The sequence below is a fragment of the Capra hircus genome, chromosome 11 (genome assembly GCF_001704415.2).
Source record: "Capra hircus breed San Clemente chromosome 11, ASM170441v1, whole genome shotgun sequence".
In the NCBI taxonomy this organism is placed as follows: domain Eukaryota; kingdom Metazoa; phylum Chordata; class Mammalia; order Artiodactyla; family Bovidae; genus Capra; species Capra hircus.
Window position 1 is genome coordinate 82,286,846 of NC_030818.1, and position 21,738 is coordinate 82,308,583.

Consider the following 21,738-nt stretch of genomic DNA (forward strand, 5'->3'; position numbering starts at 1 on the left):
AAAAGATCTCCCTAGGGAACCATCACTCTTATGAAGCTAAAGACCCGGATGCTGGGAAGACTGAGGGAAAAAGGAGAAGGGGATAACAGAGGATGAGATGGTTGGATAGCATCACTGACTCAATGGACACGACTTTGAGAAAACTCCAGGAGACGGTAAAGGACAGAGAAGCCTGGCGTGCTGCAGTTCATGGGGTCACAAAGAGTTGGACCCAACTTAGGGACTGAACAGCAACAATGGTGAAGATAAAGAACATTTTTAGCAGCTACAAAGCCCCTCCTGGTCAATCCCTCCCCCACTGAGGGGCAACCTCTGCTCTGATCTCTACCTCCGAAGGTAAATTGGCTTGTCTCAAAACTTCAAGGGACTGGAATCACACCCTTTGTGTCTGGCTTCTTAAACTCTACGTAACACTTCTGAGATGCATCCACTTGACGTTTGCTCTCGCCTGGCTTTGAAAGAATACACAGTATTTGGACAAGTAAAACAGAGAGAGAAAGGACCTTGGTGGAGGGGAGCCACACAGGACAGGCCAAGAAGGGTGGGCAAAGCTGGGGAGTTCTGGCTGACCTTGAAGGGAGACTCACAAGGGGCCAGGACTGTGCCCAGACTCCAGGATGCGCCAGAGGAGGGTTGTGACGAAGAGAGAACAGACGACGATTGTGGAACAGGGCCACCCTGCCCCAGACCTTCATCTTTGTGTCTTCTGACCCTCCCAACGGCCCTATGAGGTTGGCAGTCAAGCCCTCTCTCTCCAGACTTCTCCAGCGCCCCCTGCAGGTCTCACACAGGTGCCTCAGCTTCCCCTCTGGACCCTCACTTAACCAACTAATCCTCCACTCCTCCAACCCTTAGCTCTGGCGTGAAGCAGAGCCGACTTGAGCATAGCCCCTACCCTACCCTCATCCCCAAAGGCTCTGTTGAGAGAGGCACCACCTCCTTGGAGACCCCCAGCCTGCTTGCTGCCTCGCCAAGGCTGCTTCTCTGCACCCGGCCTGCTGGCATCTACTCCCTCTTCCTCTCTCTTGCCCCAGGCAGCATGCCCACTGCTCAGCCTGGCTGGCCGGGATGATATTGAAACCTGCATGTGATGTCACGTAATTAACGCCCGTCTCTGGATGCTGCAGGAGCACACCATCAGGTGAGCGAGCTGTGGCAGCCTGGGGCTCACGGGTGCGATCCCAGGCCCCCTCCCCGAGAGGGACCCACCTTACCAGACCACAAGAGTAGAGGCCCGCCCCAGCTTCTACAGTCCTTGGCTATCGCTTTGTGTCACCCTCCCTGTCAAGGTGCCAACCTGTCCAGGATCAAAAGACCAGGGAGCTTACGAAGCAGAAAGATGGCTCCTCTTCCCAAGGACTGATGAGTGGGAGGGTTTGTGGTCTCAGTCCTGTGGATGGTCCAGATGGACAGGGGGGGATCTGGTTCTGGTTCCAGCCCCAGCCCCTCACTTTCATGCTGGGGGACCTGGGACCGTCCTCCTCTGCCTGGTCTTCAGGCCTCCAGGCCGCCTTGTCCAACCTTGCTGGGCTCTCATGAAGCTGGAAGAAAATCACCCACAGGGAGCTCTTTGGAAAAACATAACGTCCTCATGAATCAGCCCTGGGATATGACCTTTCAGCCCCGGTGTCCTTAGTCGCATAAACTGTTGTCCATTTGAGGCAGGGAAGGAGGAAGAAGCTGACATTACTGGGGTGGCCACCCTGAACTGGCTCTCTCTCAGGCCCCCACCGCCCTCCTGGAGGAAGGCCGGAGGTGTGTGGGACATTGTTATCCCATTTCACAGGGGAGAAAACTGAGGCTCAGAGACATTGACATGGATCTCAGACCTGAGCATACAGTAGATGCTCGGTGCTTACTGATTGTCTTGGGGACAGCACCACGTGACAGGGCTAACATCAGCTCAATTGAACATTGACCACAACTTGTAGAGTTGATACAATGTTTCTAATTGGGCCATTTAGAATTATACCAATATTGTGTTCTTCAATTTTAGACGATTTTTGTTTATTTACTTGATTGAGCCAAGTCTCAGCTACAGCAAGGGAGATCTTCAGTCTTCATCATAGAATGCATGATCTTTAGTTGCAGCATGTGGGATCTAGTTCCCAGACCAGGGATTCAACCCAAGCCCCCTCCATTGGGAGCTCAGAGTCTTAGCTTCTAGACCACAGGGAAGTCCCTTTGTTGATTATTGAGTTGTTTTCCTATTGTTGAGTGTTTTCCAGAAAGGTAAATAATAGATTATTTTAAGACTTAATATTTGTGTATCTGAAAATCCCTGGAGTTGATGACCCCATTAGCTCTGAGTCTGGGTCTCAGCTTCACCACTTCCTGGATGTTTGACTTTAGACAAGCCATCTAAACCTCTGAGCCTCAATCTCCCTATTGGTAAAATGGGATCATAACAGTACCCTCCCCTGCAGGATCGCTGTGAGGATTAAATGAGAAAGTGCTTTGAAAGGTCCCAGCACAATTGGTGGCCTGCAACAGCTAGCGACTCTAGAGATGGGAGTTCCCTCTTCTACTCAATCTCCCTTTCTCTCTCTCTTTTTATTTTTTGGCTCAGTAATTTTTCCCCAGGAGGGTAAGCTCTGTTCTGGGAGAGATTCAGGGAGGATGGAAAGCAATTCCTCTGCCCACGGTTCTCTTGTTGCCCTCAGAGGAGTCTGCAGAACTGGAGAAGATGAGGTGGGCCTGGAGGGCAGGTAATCACCGGGTCAGGCTGCAGACTGCTGGGGAGAGATGTGAAGGTGATGACCAAAGTCCAAAGAATGTTTGCTTCGCAGCCGGGGTTCCGGACCCTGGACCAGGGGCTCTGTGCACTCTTTAATCTCACCAGCAGCCTGCCGAAGAAGGCCGTCTTGTCCTCCTGTTAAAGACACAGAGATTGTGACTCTGAAAGCAGGAACTGAACCTTTCTCGCTGCCTGGGGCCTCTTGCATGCCAAAGAGCAAAACCGGAGGAGAGGCTGTTTCCGGACAATAGCCTATTAACACTCATTACCCATAAAACGGGTAGTTTTCAAATAGCCAGATAATTGAGGCCATTGGGTGGAAGGCGGCTGGAATTACCTGATTAATTGCCTCCCTTCTGGGCCTCACGTGTTTAGACTCAGCCCAGGAGAAGCTGTTGGTGCTTTGAAGTCTTCCTGCACTTTCCCTGTCTCTGCTTTTCCAGTCTGAGCCTCCAACCCCGCTTCCTGCTTTGTGCGAGAGCACCCACACCCCATCAGTCAAAGCAAGACAGCCATAAACTTTTATTCTTAATCCTCATTTGAAAAAGCAACCCTTTTGGCCTTTTCTCTGCTTTTATCTAGATCCAAGAACCACAGATTTCATTCATTCATTTGTTCCTTCAATAAAAATGTAACCAAGTACCTAGCGACCTGCCAAGCCCTCTTCTAGGCTCCAGGGGACACAGTAGCAAAAACAACAACAACAAGCAGAAATAGAATGGGGTGGCTGCAGCTCCAATACTAGCTCAAGGCAGGAAGACTGTGGCAAATGATCGAATCCCCCCAGACTCCTTTCTTTCTTTCTCTGTAATATGAGGACAGTGACAGTGCCTGCCCCTTAGGGTTTCTCGCAGAATTAAAGGACATATTCTCAAAAAATAAAAACAAAATCAAACTCCCTGCTCATATAGAAATTACATTCTAGAGGGGAGAGAGACAAATAAACAAGTACATATACAATATTCCGGATGGTGAAGCTTTGGAGAAAAGAGAGCAAGGTGAGAGTGGTGTGACTGACATCTAATGGGCTAGGGGAGTCTGAGCAGAGGAGAGGAAGGGGCTGTGCTCAGTTCAGTTCCGTTCAGTCGCTTAGTCATGTCCCACTCTTTGCGACCCCATGGACTGAAGCATAGCAGGCCTCCCTGTCCATCACCAACTCCCGTAGTTTACTCAAACTCATGTCCATTGAGTCGGTGATGCCATCCAACCAACTGTTGTCCCCTTCTCCTCCCGCCTTCAATCTTTCCCAGTATCAGGGTCTTTTCAAATGAGTCAGCTCTCCGCATCAGGTGGCCAAAGTATTGTAGTTTCAGCTTCAACATCAGTCCTTCCAATGAACACCCAGGACTGATTTCCTTTAGAATGGACTGGCTGGATCTCCCTGCAGTCCAAGGGACTCTCAAGAGTCTTCTCCAACACCACAGTTCAAAAGCATCCGTTCTTCGGTGCTCAGCTTTCTTTATAGTCCAACTCTCACATCCATACATGACTACTGGAAAAAAACCATAGCCTTGACTAGATAGACCTTTGTTGGCAAAGTAATGTCTCTGCTTTTGAATATGCTGTCTAGGTTGGCCAGGGGCTGTGTGGGCAGGGCCTTCTCTGCTCAAAGGAAACAGGCTGTACTAGAAGTCCCACATCTCAGGGAACCCCTCAGTCCTGGGGACATAGGGGTGCTGGTCACCCTGGGAGCAGGCTGGACTGAGTCTGGAGTGAGCGTGGAAGGAGCAGATTCAGCATGGCCAAGAGCATCCGCCAGAAGGGCAGGGGCCTGCCCAGGGTGGCACACGCCACGCAGGCTTTTCCTCTTGCCTCCTTACCTTTCCATAAACTCCCTCAAGCTACCCTGAAATGCATCAATGTCAGGGAAGAAAGGTGTGCTTTTAACAAGAGAAGATGGGGAGATATTGATCTCAAGGAACACCTAGTATAACATGTGGTGTCTTAAACAATGCTTCAGAATAACCCCAGGAGGCAGAACTGTCACCATCTCTGTTTTCCAGCAAAACAAGTCGAGGTGGGAGAGGCTCACCCGCCCATACTTCCCCGGCTGTGAGCCAGGTTTGGAGCCAGTGGCTGCCTCCCCGGACGCTGCACGTCTCCCCATCCCTACACACGTGTCGTCTCCTGTCCCTCCATCACATGCTGGCAAAGCAGTCAGGACAGGGAGGAACCTCGCACTTGAAAGATGGGGAAACTGAGACTCAGAGTCGAGAGGGGTTGATTTATCATCACAGAGTCAGTGGTTGGTTCACACTTTAATTGAGACCTCGTGAGGCCCAATCCCGGCTTATTCTTTCCTCCTGTGACACTGTACAACAGATAATGCCTGTAAAGAAAAGAGATCATCTCTCCCCAGCCCCCAAGCCAGGCTTCCTACAGTGGCCAGACTCCCAGAGGAGACCTGAGGTCTAGTGAATCGGTGGAGTCAAGGGGCATTGCCAGGGGGGCCCTGGGTTCCTTTCTCTATGCATATCTTCCCCCTCCCCACCATGGCTGGGTGGGTAAGGGGTCCCCTGCCTGGGGGGAACCTGGGGGACTCTCCTGGACCACTTTCCGTTCCTCCACCCCCGACATAGCCTTGCAGCTCCTTTCCCAGGGGGGAGAGGATTATTTGTTTTTCCTGTTGCCCTGATTTATGGGCCGCTTTGTTCTTTATCTATTTGCACAAACTCAGTAAAGTGACCCACTCCTTCCCAGAGGTCAGAGATTTTGTCAACACCTCAGGGTCACAGGTCAGCCGACCTGCCTAGGGTGGAAGGGGTTACAGGAGGTCACCTGGGACAGGCCTGGTAGATGCCGATTTTGCTCAGGCTCCGTGGCTGCACATGGGGTCCTGCCCGGGCAGATGAGAGAAGTGATGCCAGGCTGAGCACCTACTATGCACCAGGTTCTGAGCTCAGCCCCGCCCTCACCTTCCAATAAGAGTCCTACTGGAGACAGCTCTTCTCAGAGGTGGGAGTCGAGGTTTTAAGAGATGGAAAGACTCACCCAATAAGACACCTAGCGGGACTCAACTCACTGTGGGTCTCCTGACTTGTCATTCCAGGCATTTCCACATCACATTGTCCTGCGAGGTACACAGGTCAGGAAGGCTCCACTGACCAGGACTGACTTACCCCTCTTCTAGCTGGGGGCTCGGATCAGAAAGGCCAGATGGCTCTCTGTCTTCCTTTCCCCCTCCCTTCTGTTGGGGACCACCATCCTCTCCTCCCACCTCCCCCCATGCTTTTCTGTGTACCCCAGGATGGCTCCCCCACAGGGTCTCTGGGTCAGATCAACATCAAGGTCACGGGCGGACAAACTAAGCCACTCCATGGGCAGACAGCACCATGCGCATTCACGGGCAGGTCAGAACCCCCTGCCCAGAGCCCAGTGCCAAGCCCCAATGTGAGTCTGAAGGGTTCAGCAAGGAGCCCACCTGAAGGGCTCTGCAAATGGCAGGTGCCCGCTGGTTGTGTGGCCTTGGAGAGCCGTTGTCTTTCAAGCCCAGTCTCCTCCACCAGTACAATGGCATCAACTTCCCAAGAGTGGGGCCAAGGTCCCTCAGAATAAAGCATGAGCATACTCTGTGAACTAGTAGGAAGTTCAGTCTCTTTACGTCATAGATGAGGGACAGAGGCCCAGAGAAAGAATGAATCTCTGACAGGGGAGCAAAATGGGTCCAAACTGGCTTTCCCTAAGATGCGGCTCCACCAGACTGCCTGGGAAGCCACAGCACTGGTGTGGGTCCACGGGCACCTGCTCCCTCCTCTTAGCCTGCAAGCATATCCCCCAGATGGATTCACCACACACAGGAATTTTGAGAAATCTCTCAAAGGACCAGCCTTGCTCAACCAATGCTGACCTAATGTCATCCAGTCTCCTCCAACTGGTTCCAAGTCAGCCACTTGGAATTCTGTTCAGGTCAGCCAGATGAACTCCTCGAAGCCCAGAATAACCAAAGAAATTCAGTCACGATAAACACAACTCAATTAAATTTGAACCCTGCCAGCTCAATGTTTCCATCTCACAAAAAATCCCATCATCTTCCAATTAGTATCCAAACAATCCAATGCAGCATAACCCAACCCACCCAATCTAGCTCCTTTCTGAGAACAAATATCCCAACCCAGGCTTAGACAGTAAAGAATCTGCCTGCCATGCAGGAGACCTCGGTTCAATCCCTGGTTGGGAAGGTCCCCCTGGAGAAGGGAATGGCTACCCACTCCAGTACTGTTGCCTGGAGAATCAGATGGACAGAGGAGGAGCCTGGCGGGCTGTCATCCAGGCCTGAGTGACTTTCACTTTCACTCTTTGAGACTAACCCCATCAGTGCACACTGATATGATGCCAAATGCTTCCTCACCCCAAACAACAGGGTTCAACCTACGGCAAATGTCTAGGCAAATGTCTCTAGACACATCTTGAAGATAAAAACTTTTTTTTTTTAAGATGAGAAATCAAGCCTAATAAAAGTAGCACCTTCTGATATTTCCAACCATTTTGCCTTCAATAATTCCTTCAAGGTAAGCCTTCTTTTGATCTACCCTGCACCCTGTTCTCTTTCCGCACTCTACTCAATAATTTCTTGCATCTTCCACTTATATCCTGTGTGTCCCTGTCAGCGCCCTGGGCAGCCCTGGCCTCTAACACAATGACATACCAGGAGATCTCAGCCCATGGTTTCTCTCTTCATCCTTTTCCCTGAGAGTTACTGAGACTCTTGCTAGCCCAGGGGAAAGCTTTATAGTATCTTTTACTGGTTGTGTGGATGGAGTCCTCTTAGTCACACTGTGAGCTTCTGGAGTCAAGGATCAGTGTGATCGTAATTTGCCTGTTTGGTGATGTACAGGAATTTCAGTGATCGTTTTAACTATGTACACTTTTTACTCTACATGTCATCTTTGTCTTTAGAATCCCACTCTCCTAAAATGTACAGTTCTATTGGACGGCTTTTCCTTCACTCTTGCTAGATAGCTGACTCTTTTCCCATTCTGTAGCTAGATTAAGTTTTAAAAACCTGTCACTTGTAGACTTCAAATCCTTGGCTGGCTTCCCATTACCCTTGACAAAGCCCAGACTCCCTGACATGGCTTCTCGGGTCCTTTACGACAACACGTCCTTCACTTACCCCATCAACCTCAGTTTCCACTATCGTCTGCTCTCCACCCTCCTCTGGGTCTTTACATTTACTACTTCTGATACTAAAATATCTCTACCCCACCATCCAGTTAGTTTCTTCTCAAGCTTAAGTACTTAAGAGCCACTTTATTTCAGGACTTCCCAGACCCTTAGACTGGATTTGTTTCCCTTGCAATAGATCCCGGTATCATTCTACCCTTATCAATTTTATTGCAGTTTCTCGTGTAATGACCCCCTTTCCCCATGGATGTAAATTCCATAATGGCAAGAATTGTGTCTGCTCTTTTTCTTTGACATCCTGTGCAGGCAATAAAGTGGAATGAATGAAGGAGCTACTTTCCATTACCTCTGACATAATTATGAAGTTTCCACTTCACTCATTCATGTATTATTTCAACAAATATTCCTTGAACACATTTCACACACCAGACACTGCTATGAGCTCTAAGAGGTCCAGTAAGAAGAACCTCACCTCTTCACATTTACTCAGGTATACATATATCTATAAAAGGACCTTTCAGTTTATTCCTTCACTCCACCATGTATAAATTGGAGACCTGCCTTGCCTCTAGCTCCATGAGGACATAGATGGGAATAAAGGTCTGATGAGCTCAGACTTTTCATACTGCTCATGGGGTTCTCAAGGCAAGAATACTGAAGTGGTTTGCTGTTCCAGTGGAAACAGTGGCTGTCTTTATTTTGGGGGCTCCAAAATCACTGCAGATGGTGACTGCAGCCATGAAATTAAAAGACGCTTGCTCCTTGGAAGAAAAGTTATGACCAACCTAGATAGCATATTCAAAAGCAGAGACATTACTTTGCCAACAAAGGTCCATCTAGTCAAGGCTATGGTTTTTCCAGTTGTCGTGTAAGGATGTGAGAGTTGGACTATAAAGAAAGCTGAGTGTTGAAGAATTGATGTTTTTAAACTGTGGTGCTGGAGAAGACTCTTGATAGTCCCTTGGACTGCAAGAAGATCCTAGTCCATCCTAAAGGAAATCAGTCCTGAATATTCATTGGAAGGACTGATGCTGAAGCTGAAGCTCCGATACTTTGGCCACTTGATGTGAAGAACTGACTCATTTGAAAAGATCCTGATACTGGGAAAGATTGAAGGCAGGAGGAGAAGGGGATGACAGAGGATGAGATTGTTGGATGGCATCACCAACTCAATGGACATGAGTTTGAGTAAACTCCAAGAGTTGATAATAGACAGGGAGGCCAGGCGTGCTGCAGTCCATGGGGTTGCAAAGAGTTGGACACTACTGAGCTACTGAACTGAATGGAACTGAGCTCAGACCGGATTTATAGGTAGGGTGAAGTCAGGGAAGGCTTCACAGAGAGAGAAACACGTGAAGGCCTCAGAGATTGAGAAACAGTTTGCTAGGCTGCCAAAGGTATAAGAACGGAGACAAAGGGAGGGCATCCTGTGAAGGTTTGGGCCACGATTTTGGACGGCAGGGGGTAAGAGAGAGCAGCCAAGCGAGAGGGAGTTTCCACTCAGCCTTGCCTGGCCTCTCTTCATGGTAGCTCGCTCACTCAGGGAACACCTTTGGACCACCTGAGGGCGGAGCCCACTCCTAGATAAGCATCCACTAATTTATGGATTGATTTGGGAAGTGGAATGATTTGCTTACAGGAACATAATGGTAAGTGACAGAGCTACAGCCCAGGTTTTCCTGAACCCACAGACCAAGCTCTTTCCCCTCCATTCTGATTTTCAAGGAAGACCCTGACAAATGTTCACCGTCCTGGGCTTGGAAGGGAAGATTTAGAAACTGTCTTGTCTTGTTTTGGGGAAAATTCACTTTAGTGAGACTCCTTCTAAACATGCTAAATGAATATCTGAGGCAATTATTCAGATAATTAACGTCAGGAACACTCCCACAGATCTTTTTCCTCTCAATTATTAGCATATTTCAGGTATAAAGTGGTGGGTTTTTTACTGAAATTATTTGGTTAATTGACTTGCAGGTGTAGACACGTCCTCAGAAGGAGGAGATTGCCAAATCCACACGTCCGGACCCCGGCCCCAGGCACCTTGGCACAGGCAGACCTTTGTGAGCAAGCCATCTAGTAGGAACAACAGTTATTATTACAGGAGAACATGAGATGCTGGAAATTTGGCATGTGCACAAGTGCAGTATATATATCGCCCACTCTTCCCCCAGAATTGCCTGTATGGGCACAGGGATTAATGAGCTACCTGGTTATTATTTTTAAACTGACCTGGTAGAAAATGTGGCTCCTGGAAATACTGCCGGGAGTTTTGAAATGAATACATGCAGGAAATGGTTAAATGTCAGAGAAAGGAGAGCTCTTCAATTACCTAAGCAATCCCCCTCACTTGAGGGGTGGGAAAACCAAGGCCGGAGAAGGGCACTTCCTGCCAGGGGGCCACTTTGTACCCTCCCAAGGACTCTTCCCTGCAAGCCCCCAGAGACAATGGCATCGACGGGGCACATGTGGGGTCTGATGATATCTGGGCAATCACATCCAGGGTTTTTGTCCTCACCTTCCCGTCGGTGTCTTCAATGCACCAGGTATTTAGTCATCACAGAGGCTGGCATTACTATCTCCATCTTGCAGATGAGAGAAACTGAGATTCATGAAGCCAGGTGACCTTGATAGAGCCCCCACTATAATCATGATGATTTGAAAGCCCATATGATTCATTGACCAGCTGGGCCCCCATCATGTGTTTGAAGATAGCAAGCTGGAATGGATACAGCGAGATTGAGGAGAAGAGACTAGATATGGAACTCAGCCATCATGTGACCTCTGGAAAGTCACTTCCTGTCTCCAGGCCTCAGTTTTTCCACCTTTAAAATGATGCTGTTGGGGACATTCCTGGTGGTCCAGCGGTTAAGACTTTGCCTTCCAATGCAGAGGAGGTGGATTCTATCTCTCCTCAAGGAGCTAATATCCCACAAACCCCATGGCCAAAAAAAAAACAAAACAAAACAGAAGCAATATTGTAACAAATTCAAAAAAGACTTAAAAAAAAAAAGGAAATGACGCCATCGGACAAGATATTTAAGGTCTCTCAGGAACCCCAGGTCCCATCAGCATCTCCATCCCAAAACTCCACGTGCCCCTGCAAGGGGCAGCTCCAGGTAAATCCACCCCATCACCCACTCCATCCACAGACACTCATTCAGTTCAGCTCAGTTCAGTTCAGTTCAGTCGCGTCCAACTCTTCGTGACCCCATGGGCTGCAGCATGCCAGGCCCCCCTGTCCATCACCAACTCCCAGAGCTTGCTCAAACTCATGTCCCTCATGTCAGTGATGCCATCCAACCATCTCCTCCTGTGTCGTCCCCTTCTCCTCCTGCCTTCAATCTTTCCCAGCATCAGGGTCTTTTCGAATGATACTCATTCAGTTCATTTCAGTTCAGTTCAGTCCCTCAGTCGTGTCCGACTCTTCGCAACCCCATGGATTGCAGTACGCCAGGCTTCCCTGTCCATCACCGACTCCTGGAGCTTGCTCAAACTCATTAGGGACCCTTATTAGGGACTCATAATGTCCTGTCTGCTGTCCTATCCACATGCTCCATCATTCCTCACAGTACGATTATCTCCTACGAGAGGAGAGAAAATTGAGGCTTCTTGTCCGGGCTGTGAACTGACGCTGATGTCGATGTGGGACTGGTTTGGGGTCACATGACTCAAAATTCAGGGCCCTTCCCCCTAGGACCAGAAGGCTTTCCAAGTTCACAGGCCGAAGTCATCACAGGAGTTTCTTTCTGGCTCTGACATCTGAGCCGACAAGGTAAAAAGTGGGAAGGCCACCCCTTTACAGGCTGGTTTGGTTCTCAGGGTCCAAGGTCCAGGGCCAGGATGTTCCACTGGCCTTCAGGCACCTCAGTAAACTGACCACAGTGTAGATACCAGCTGGGCCCAATCTGGACCCTTCACTTATGCTCTGGAGCAGAGACTTGGTGGTTTGAACCCAGAGTTAGCTGAGGCCCCAGAGTGCCGAGGATGCTGCCAGCTGTGGCCTCAGAGAAATGCGCTCCAGGGTCTCCATGGAACCAGAAGATGCACAAGGAACCATTCGCCAGCCTCCAGGCTGAAAGATCGGACATTCCTGGGTCCCGCCCCTGCTCACAGCACTCCCACACAGGCCCCCCTCGAGAGGCACAGACAAGAGGGGGATTCTGTTCAGGCACAATAAGCTCACAGAATATGTACCCACCCTCCATCTCCAATCTGATCTGATGCATATCCCTGGGCCCCACCGCCCCAGCCCAGATCAAGTGTCAAACAGGCAGAGCCGGTTCTGAGAAAAGCCCTGCTTCCTGAGGTGCCCTGGTCTCCATGTGCCCAAGGGAGGTTTGGGTTAGAATTCAAATTCCTGCCTCCAAGAGACCAGCTTGCCGTGGTGACCTCTGTGACCTTGAGCAGGTCCCTTCCACTCCTGGGCCTCTGTTTCTTCATCTGAGAAGCCCTATCCTGTCCACCTTATGAGGTGTTTGAGGGTCCAGTGAGGGGTGATCTGGGTTTAGAACTCAGGCAGTGGCCGCCAAACTGTGCCCTTCCCCACCATGGCCCTTTTCTTTTTCTTCTTCTTCTCTAGGACCCCCAGAGTCAGCCTAACATACACAATGAGCTCAGGAAGGATGTTGAGTGGACAGATGTCATTCTCTTGGACCAAAAGATAATCTGAACCCCCGTTCTGTACATTAGCCATGCCTGAGTCTCAGCGGGAGGCAGAGCCTGTCCCCACGGTGCAAGCTGAGAATGATCAGTCTTGATATTGCCAGTCTGGAGCCGGGGCTCCTGTCTTTGCCTTCACCATCAGCGGCAGCTGCCTAGACCTGACTCAGGACTGGTGATCCAGGAAATGGGGACCCTCTTCAGTGGCAGTCGGGGGCAGGAGAAGCAGAGCCTGCAGCAGATGGAGCCCCGGGGAAGCAGTGCCTTCTTGGCTGGCAGCTGTGGCCAAATCCAGGGCCCAGTGTGCAAGGCTGGGCGCATCAGTGAGCAAGCATCAGCATCTAGTACTTGTGGTGAAGGTGCCCACCCAAGGCCTGGGTCTCCAGCCCTCCTGCACTCTCAGAAGCACCCCATTAATGAATCCCCTTCTGTTCAGGGACTCCTTGCAATTGCTGGCAATTAAGAACTTGCCTGCAGTTTCTGGCAATTAAAAACTCTGATTGATAAAGATGCCAACTAATCATTTACCAAATTGTCTAAAGACTTGAGTTTTGGTCTTGGTCTTCATCCTGACCATCTGTGTGACTTTGGGCTAATCTTTAATATTAGAACCTTCATTTCCTCCTTGGTAACATGTAAATTATAATAGCTGCACATGGTATTGCTTGAGAGGGTAAATGAGGTCATGTATGTGACCTTTTTCTATGATGAAGATTTAAAGCCTGGATCATGGCCTTGAAGACTGCAAAATTCTTCACTAATTGCCCACATCTTCCCTTTGCTGAAGCCATTGCACTTCCTTCATTTACCACTGAGGCAAACTCCACATGCCTTCTCAATCCTGTTTCTAACTTCCGGCCTCATCTCGAGTCCAAACTCTGCTCAGCAGATCGATGCTTTGTTTCCATCTATCCACCCACAGATTCTTCCCTCCTTTCTGTTTACCCAGGTCCTATTCAAACCCTTCCCCGAATCTTCCTTCTTCACCTGCTGTGAACACCCCTTTGGAGCTCTCTGGGGGGAGCCCAGCAGAAGGCCATTCCCCTGAGTCCAGGGGCTATCTCTCTCCTTCATCGCCAAACCCCCAACTCCAGCCCCAGGCCTGGCACCTAGTGGGTCGAAACAGCCTGGCAAGTTTGGAACAGTGCAACTCAGAGCATCCCAAGAGAGGCCAGGGATCAACATCCCCATCTGAAGAATGGGAGAAACTCAGCCTGGGAAAGGACTCGCCTAAAGCCAGCATGGAGAAGGAAATGGCAACCCACTCCAGTATTCTTGCCTGGAGAATCCCATAGACAGAGGAGCCTGGTGAGCTACAGTCTGCCATGGGGTTGCAAAGTCAGACACAACTGAGTGACTGAGGATTGAGGAAAGCCAGCATCTGCAGGCAGGTCTGATTCTAGCCCCAAGGGCTTCCCCTTCCTCCAGCCTGAACCCCTTCTTGTAAACACTGCCTCTCTTCACTTGCCCTGCAAGCCAAGGGATTTCAGCTGGAGTTCAGTTTGCTAATGGCTTGGAGGGATATCACAGGGCTATTACAACCATGTGACTTATTTTGTTCAACTTCTTCACTCCCTACAAATGTCTACATATATATATATATTTAAAAAAAAAAAAGAATGAAGGGAAAAAAATTTAGTGGAGAAGAAGCAATTGTTATCTATGGATAATTAGGGGTCTATTTTGGTGCCAAAGCAGGGAACAGGCTGAGAAAGGTGACAAAAACAGTTTCACAAAGCTGTGATTGGTCTGACTTTCTCTTGGGTAGCAAACAATTTGTATCTTTTCCCCTTCCTCTCTGGTTAGTGAACTCTACCAGCCTAGGCTGACAGTGGACTAGGAGGAGACTGAGCCTCAGGGCATGGCAGGGTCCTTGGACAGCGTCCAGCCGGAGCCCTCACTGTGCAGGGAGAGGAAACCAAAGCCCCCACAGGGTCAGAGCCTTGCCCAAGGCAGAGGTGGGTTCTTGAGGAGCCTGCCATCCAAGGCCTCACAGCTGAAGGAGGCCGCCACATCACCCACCCATCCCCAGGACCCGGTCATCAACTCACTTCTGCCTTGGAAACTGCGCCTGCCCCTGGGTGAGCAACATTTGGGCAGGGGACATCTGGGCTGAGACTCTGGAACTTGTGCCGGAAGCTTTGGAGGCTGCAGGGTCAGACTTGCATTTGAAAAATATTCTTGCCCAGTGGCTTGTCTAGTATATCTGATATCCAGAGCTTATGATTTTTCTAACACCCCCTCCTCTGTACAAGCGAACGATTTTCAGCTATCATCAATGCTTTCTTGATCATTCCTTTCGCTTTATTTTTTTAATATGTATTTTATTTATCCATTTTTGACTGTGCAGCATGTGGGATCCCTGGACTAGGGATCGAAACTGTGCCCCCTGTCATGGAAGCCTGGAGTCTTCACCACTGGATCTCCAGGGAAGCCCCACTTCTTTAGTTGTAAAGTGAATAGTTACCAATTACAGAAGAAAAATGCATTTCACTTTAAAGATACTGTGCAAATTCAGTAAAATATTTTATGTACAAACTAAATTTTGTACTTGCTGAACAAAAGAATACTCCTCACGGTTCACATCATTTCACTACTTTAAACTTTAAACACAAATATAAGCTCCAAGCAATCACATGAAGAGCTCATTCTATATAACCTGTATATATATATATATATAATGAAGAATTCAGTATACATAACCTATATCTTCTATATATACATATGAATACCTCATTCTATATAACCTATATATTATACACATGTATAAAATGAAGAATTCATTCTATATAACCTGTATCTTCTATATACATATCTGAAGAACTCAGTCTATATGTGTGTGTGTGTGTGTGTTAGTCACTCAGTCATGCCCGACTCTTTGCGACCCCATGGACTGCAATCCACCAGGTTCCTCTGTCCATGAGATTTTCCAGGCAAGGATACTGGAGTGGGTTGCCATTTCCTTCTCCAGGGGATCTTCCCAACCCAGGGATCGAACCCGGGTCTCTTGCACTGCAGGCAAATTCTTATGTATCTGAAGAACTCATTCTATATAACCTATATATTTTATATATATATATGAAGAACTCATTCTATATAACCTATATATTATATATATATATATCTTCTATATATAGAACACAGAGTCTTTATAACTCCTGTGCTGTCATTATTTCAAATCTATTACTTAAAGTCAGTAATGAGTAGTACCATAGGGGTTGAAGATGTGATCAGCACCAGAACAAATCAGTCCTGAATATTCATTGGAAGGACTGATGCTGAAGGTGAAACTCCAATACTTTGGCCATCCGATGTGAAGAACTGAATCACTAGAAAAGACCCTGATGCTGGGAAAGATTGAAGGCGGGAGGAGAAGGGGATGACAGAGGATGAGATGCTTGGATGGCATCACCGACTCGATGGACATGAGTTTGAGTAAGCTCCAGGAGTTGGTGATGGACATATTCTGCAGTCCATGGGGTCACAAAGAGTCGAACACGACTGTGTGACTGAACTGAACTAGAGCACTGAAAGTGAAAGGGCCAGTCGCTCAGTTGTGCCTGGCACTGAGTAAGGTCTTCAAGAAATAGTAGCTCTGGTTAATCTGAGTTGAATTAGCCATGAGAGTCAGAGCGGGAAAGGCAGGGGGTGCAGAGGAAAGGCAATGGGTGGAAGGAGTCTTGAGTGTTACTATGCAGTGGCTAGTCGCAGAAAGACACATCACTTCACATGGTGCTTGAAGGCCTTGCCAGGTGAAGACGACAGCTTGGAGCCTAGAGGGCCACAGAGTCGACAGCCCAGCACCCTCACTCACCTGTCCTGGCCCAGGGACCTCAGGCGCCCTGCCCAGCATCAGGAGCCCCACATGCCTCTCGCAGAAGCCAATCCATGCCTCTTCCCTTGTGGGTGCCCTCACCCTGGCCTCGATCACCTCTCCATCACTGGAATCACCCACCCCTCCACCAGACCCCTGCCTAGCTCCTCTTGCCCCATCTAGCTTGCACCTCGACCTCCTGGGGTGGCATAAGGCACAACCACCCACCGTGTCCTCCTGCCCTGGGGCCTCTGGAGGTCTCCTGCCACCGTGCAGAGATGAGGGGGTGACCAGCTGCCTGCAGGGCAACGCAGGGCATCTACGGAAACTTAAGCAGTGGCAGAGCCTCTTAGTGCCTCTGTGTTCTCAGGTCGCTTATTACATCACTTGGGCTTGAGCCACCTCCCCACTCTACACCCCAGTTTCCTCATGCCTAAAATGAAGGACCACAAGTACATGTAGTACAAAGAAGGGAGTGTTAACCTGTGTTTGAGTCACGATCATCACTATCTAGAATATGCTGGCATGTTGTAGATTTCAGCAAATATTTACTAAACAGATGGGTGAGCCGAGAGAAGTCTTCAGAGGACATAACATCTAAGCAACTCTGAGGTTCAGACGAAGTAATAGATGCTCAGCTAGAGGGGTCACCTTGTCAAAAGTGACAGAACAAATCAAGGGACTGAGGTATATGGGGGTCAGTTAGGGACAGCCTTCGATATCGCACCATCCTTGACTGCACACCACAACCAGAATGTGTTGCCGACCCATCGCAACCAGGCAGTTGTTGCCAGCTACTTATTTTTGGTCTTCTTGTAAACCCAGACAGAGGAGTTCAAAGGGGCTGGGATCATGATTCCAGTGCCCAGCCCTGCCTCTGGCTCGTTTGTTATTCTTTCTGCATTGTGAGGAGCTGTCATCCTACTCCGGGAAGTGCATACTTCACACTTTGTCGGATGGGACAAAAGAACTTAGGGGACCCAAACAGAAGTCAGATTGTTGTATTGTTCTAAATAAGAATGCACTGAGCTGTTGCCAGAGCTTCAAAAATGGCAAGAACGAATTCTGTATATTTTGCTGCCAGAGAGCAAAAATATTATTTTTGGAAGGTGTCCTATAGACACTCCCTTCACCACATATCAGGAGATAAAATGTTTCAGTTACTGTGCTCTCAGCATTGAGCAATGGAAGGATGGAAAGACCAGCTGGCTGTGAGTGCCAGTGGTGGAGGAAGGTCTGGAAGCCCTGAAACTGGGGTCAACCCTGCTCCCAACCCCCAGGCCAAGTGACCCAGGGCAATGCCCTTTCCCTTTCCTGGTGACAGGCTCTTGGTGTGAATGAGCAAGGAGAGGGTAGACCCTCTCCCAGGATGGCTTCTGTGGTGGGGATCTGGGCAGGCTGACCCAACTGGAACTCAAGGATGGAGCATATAGACTTGAGCCGTGACGAAAGCTCCACACCCCAGTAAGAGGAAAGACGAGGTGAGGGGGACACACTGTGATGTTGAGACTCTCAGCATCCAAAATGACCTTCCTCCTCCTCAGACTCAGCATCTGCAGTGGGCAGTTCCCAAGGAATCTACAAACGGGGTACCCTGTTTGAGGCTCTCAAGTGGAAGGCTCCCAGGGCAGAGACCATCAATGAAGCTTTTGCCTTAGGAAAACTGAGGCTCCAAGAAGCCAAATCTACCTGATTCCTCGTCCCAGAGTCCTTCCACACCCCTCATGCCCACCTTCTGAGGATGCAAAGGAAGGAGACATAAGCCCTGCCTTCTAGAGCACACAGGCTCTCTGCTGGCTGAATGCGGGTAGGAGCCTTCACAAGATGTCTGTGAAGAGCCCCAGGGAGGACCAGAGCCCAATACCTCAAGAGGCCACGGCATATTACAGGCTTGTTTGAGGGACCCATCAGCTCCTGCTCAGTTTAGAGTCCCAGGTTCAGGGGACAGTTCCTTCTCTCCCTCCCAGGTCTCAGATGCTCACAGTGCTTTGAGGGGCAGGGACTGGAAGGCAATAGAAGGGATGAGAAAGGGACTTTCATCACAGATAGGATTCATGAGAAGACGCAGTCAGCTCCTCCTGGGAGTGGAGACTTGATAGCTCCAAATGTTCTCTATTTCTGCCTCAATCAAGTTCTCCTTCTCCAGTCCTGTCCAAAAAGCAGTCATAGTTCCATGAAATTGAATGCTGGTGGTATATGCACAGGGCTGAGCGCTGTGCCCAGGCTTCATAATTGTCTCGGGTCTAATTCTCACTGCCGTCCTGGAAGATACACGATGGCTTTATCCCCACTTTACAGGTAAGGAAATGGAGGCTTAGAGGTACAATCTGTACCCATGAGAAGTCAAATGTGATAGATATTCATTCATTCAATGTTAGAAGGTGCTGTGTACTCAGTCGCTCAGTTGTGTCCAACTCTTTTGCAATTCCATGGACTCTAGCCTGCCAAGCTCCTCTGTCCATGGGATTATCCAGGCAAGAATACTGGCGTAGATTGCCCTTTCCTCCTCCAGGGTACCTTTCCAACCAAGGGATGGAACCAGCAAGCATCTCTTGCATTAGCAGGCAGATTCTTTACCACTGAGCCACCCAGGGAAGCCCCTTCGATGTTCGAGACAGGAATATTAAAAACCAAACTATGCCAAGCCCATATTAGTCCCTTTGTTTTCTCTATAGACGTTAATTTTCAGAGCAATGTTCAGTTTACAGCAAAAGCAGGTGGAAAGTACAGAGATTTCCCTTGTGCCCCCTCCCCCACACAGGCTATGACTCCTTTTGGCCAGAGAAAACCTTTCCTACATCCTCTGCCTGTCTTCTGCGAGTGAGGTGAGTAAACTGTTCCATACAAGCCAAAGTTCCAGATTACTGACATTTTCCATTTGAAGTGATAAGCTTTTTATATTTTTAGCCACTGTGTTGGGAGTCTGAAACGGATTAGAGGGCATCCCCGACTTCTTTAACAAAGTACAGGGTGTAACAGAGAAGAACAAACCTGACTCCATATTGGATCTATTCTTTTAGCTCTAATGTGTGTGCTCTCTGTCCTGTGCTTAGTCACACTGGCCCTGCACCTTTATAAAAGACTGTTGCCAACAGCCTGCAATGTATAGCACAGTCTATTCTCAAGGCTCTGACCTTTAAAGGTGTAATGCTTTTCCATTCAAATAGAGATCAAAAGTTTCAGAACAGAAAATGGCATTTATTTTGCTGGAGGTTTACAGGAACATTGTGACCAGATCTATGAGGACAGCTGCAAGAACAAAGGATTCCTGTACCAAAATGTTTGCCACAAACAGCCATACTCCTCCCCTTGTAGTATAAAAGAAGCCTGAATTCTAACTCAGGTAAGATGGTTCTTGAGACACTAGTCCATCTTCTCTGCTGGCTTTCTGAACGAAGTCTCTATTCCTTGCCTCAACACCTCATCTCTAAATGTATTGGCCTGTTGTGTAATGAGCTTGGACTCGGTAATGAATACAACATTGGTGACTTTAAACCGACTTTGATTTACTGTTGTCCTCTGAAAACACCAGGCTGAGGGCTGGGTGTCCCTGCACTTAGTGACACCAACCTGTCTTCAGCAACTAATTCTATTTTCTTTCCCAGAACCGCTCCCTCTAGCTATTGCTTCTCTGTAGCATCTCTTAACGTATCCTCAGTTGCTTCTGAACCTTAATTCTCACTACCAAAGTGGAGAAATTAGGTTTTCCAGAAGAAACTAGACACCCAGCATGATGAAGTCAATCATTTTCATTCCATGCAGAATTGTATGCCACCAAATTTGGCCGAGAAAGCACAAGGTTGGTGGATGAAAGTAGCCTTTGCAGAAGTTACTCTCCTTGTTACCAGGTATATGCCCTTCTTGCTTTCAGGGTGATGGCCACGCTCTGGAGTTGAGTCTCCTACATCTGACCCCCCAGATGGGTAGAATGTTGATCGGATTTTATCCAGTACCAACTGCCATACTGGCTAGGTAGAAGTGAGGATGACTAGGGTGTTGGGCCAATCCGGGAGATGGCGCAAGAGGAAGCTGAACCCAGATACCCAAGAGGAGACTGTCTTTTCCAGGGCCACCTGGGCTGTGACTGTCAATTGGGTGGGGAGCCACAACCTGTGAGGGGGAACCATTGCATCAGGAACTATGCGAGGCCCACCTTTACATACACAATCTTATTGAATTTTTACAGCAACCCTATGAAACAGGGGCTTTCATCACCTCTTTGCATATGAGGAAACAGGCTCAAAGAGGTTGAGGAGACTGCCCTCGGACTTGAAGCTAGTGAGTGTCAGAGCCTGCATCTAAACCCAGGCTGCCTGACTCTAGAGCTAGTGACCTTCCTCCCATGCCTACAGCCACACGATGTCACGACGTACTTCACCCATGTCACCAAGAGCTGCCCTGAGAGGACCATGGGGATTTAGGGCTTGTGCAGTTGAAAGCTGAGTCATCCATCTTGGCAACAGGACCTGATTAACCCTGGGCTAATTTTAGATTTCCTCACAATTGCTCATCTTAATATAGAACAGCCCCTAAGGATCGTGTTGGCCAATGTTTTGTTTTTGTTTGATGTGACCAGAAAAAAAGGAGGACAGCAAAGGAGATGAGGTAATGGGTATAATACCACCCACCCATCATTCTGCTCCTTTGAAGGGTTTCAGGAAGCTCTGATAAGGGACTGCGCCAAGAAGCCCCATCAGTTTTCTTCCAGCTATTATTCAAGGGTAGTGTCCCTCAAGAGATACAGTCTTTAGCTTCCAGGGTGAGGAAAAATGAGCCAGCCTCCCCTGGGCTCTCTGACGTCTCTGACATATAACGGATACTTTCAGAACAGCTACGTGTTTCAAGGTGCGGAAGCAGGCACGATGGGGAAGGGAGTGAGACCGAGATGGGTACCAGTCCCTCAGTGACTGACTCAAACCGGCACATCATGCAGCCAACACAGTGCCAAGCCTGCAGTATCCTTGGATACATATTGTGAATGGATGTATGGGAATGCCCGTGGCCGCGTTACTTAGAATTTTAAGATTTTTAAAAGTAACTTATGTGTTCAGGTCAATTTTCCTTAAGTAAATTATCGTAAACTACAGGAGAATGGTTCTTGCTCATCATACGTCTACTCTTGAGATTTGAGGTGTAGTTCAGCGGGCTTCTCTGCTTTAAAGGAAGAAACCAACACAAAGCTTTGCTCAGCTACTTATGAATCAATCCAGTTCTGACTTGCATTATTGATTTGTTGCGTGACCTTGAGGTCCCTCAGCCTAAGTTTTTGCTTCTATAAAATGGGGAGAAATACAAGCATACCTTGGAGATACTGAGGGTCCCTCACCATACCACCACAATAAAGCCAATATCACGTGAATTTTATGGTTTCTGAGTGTGCATAAAAGTTGCATTTATACTGTGT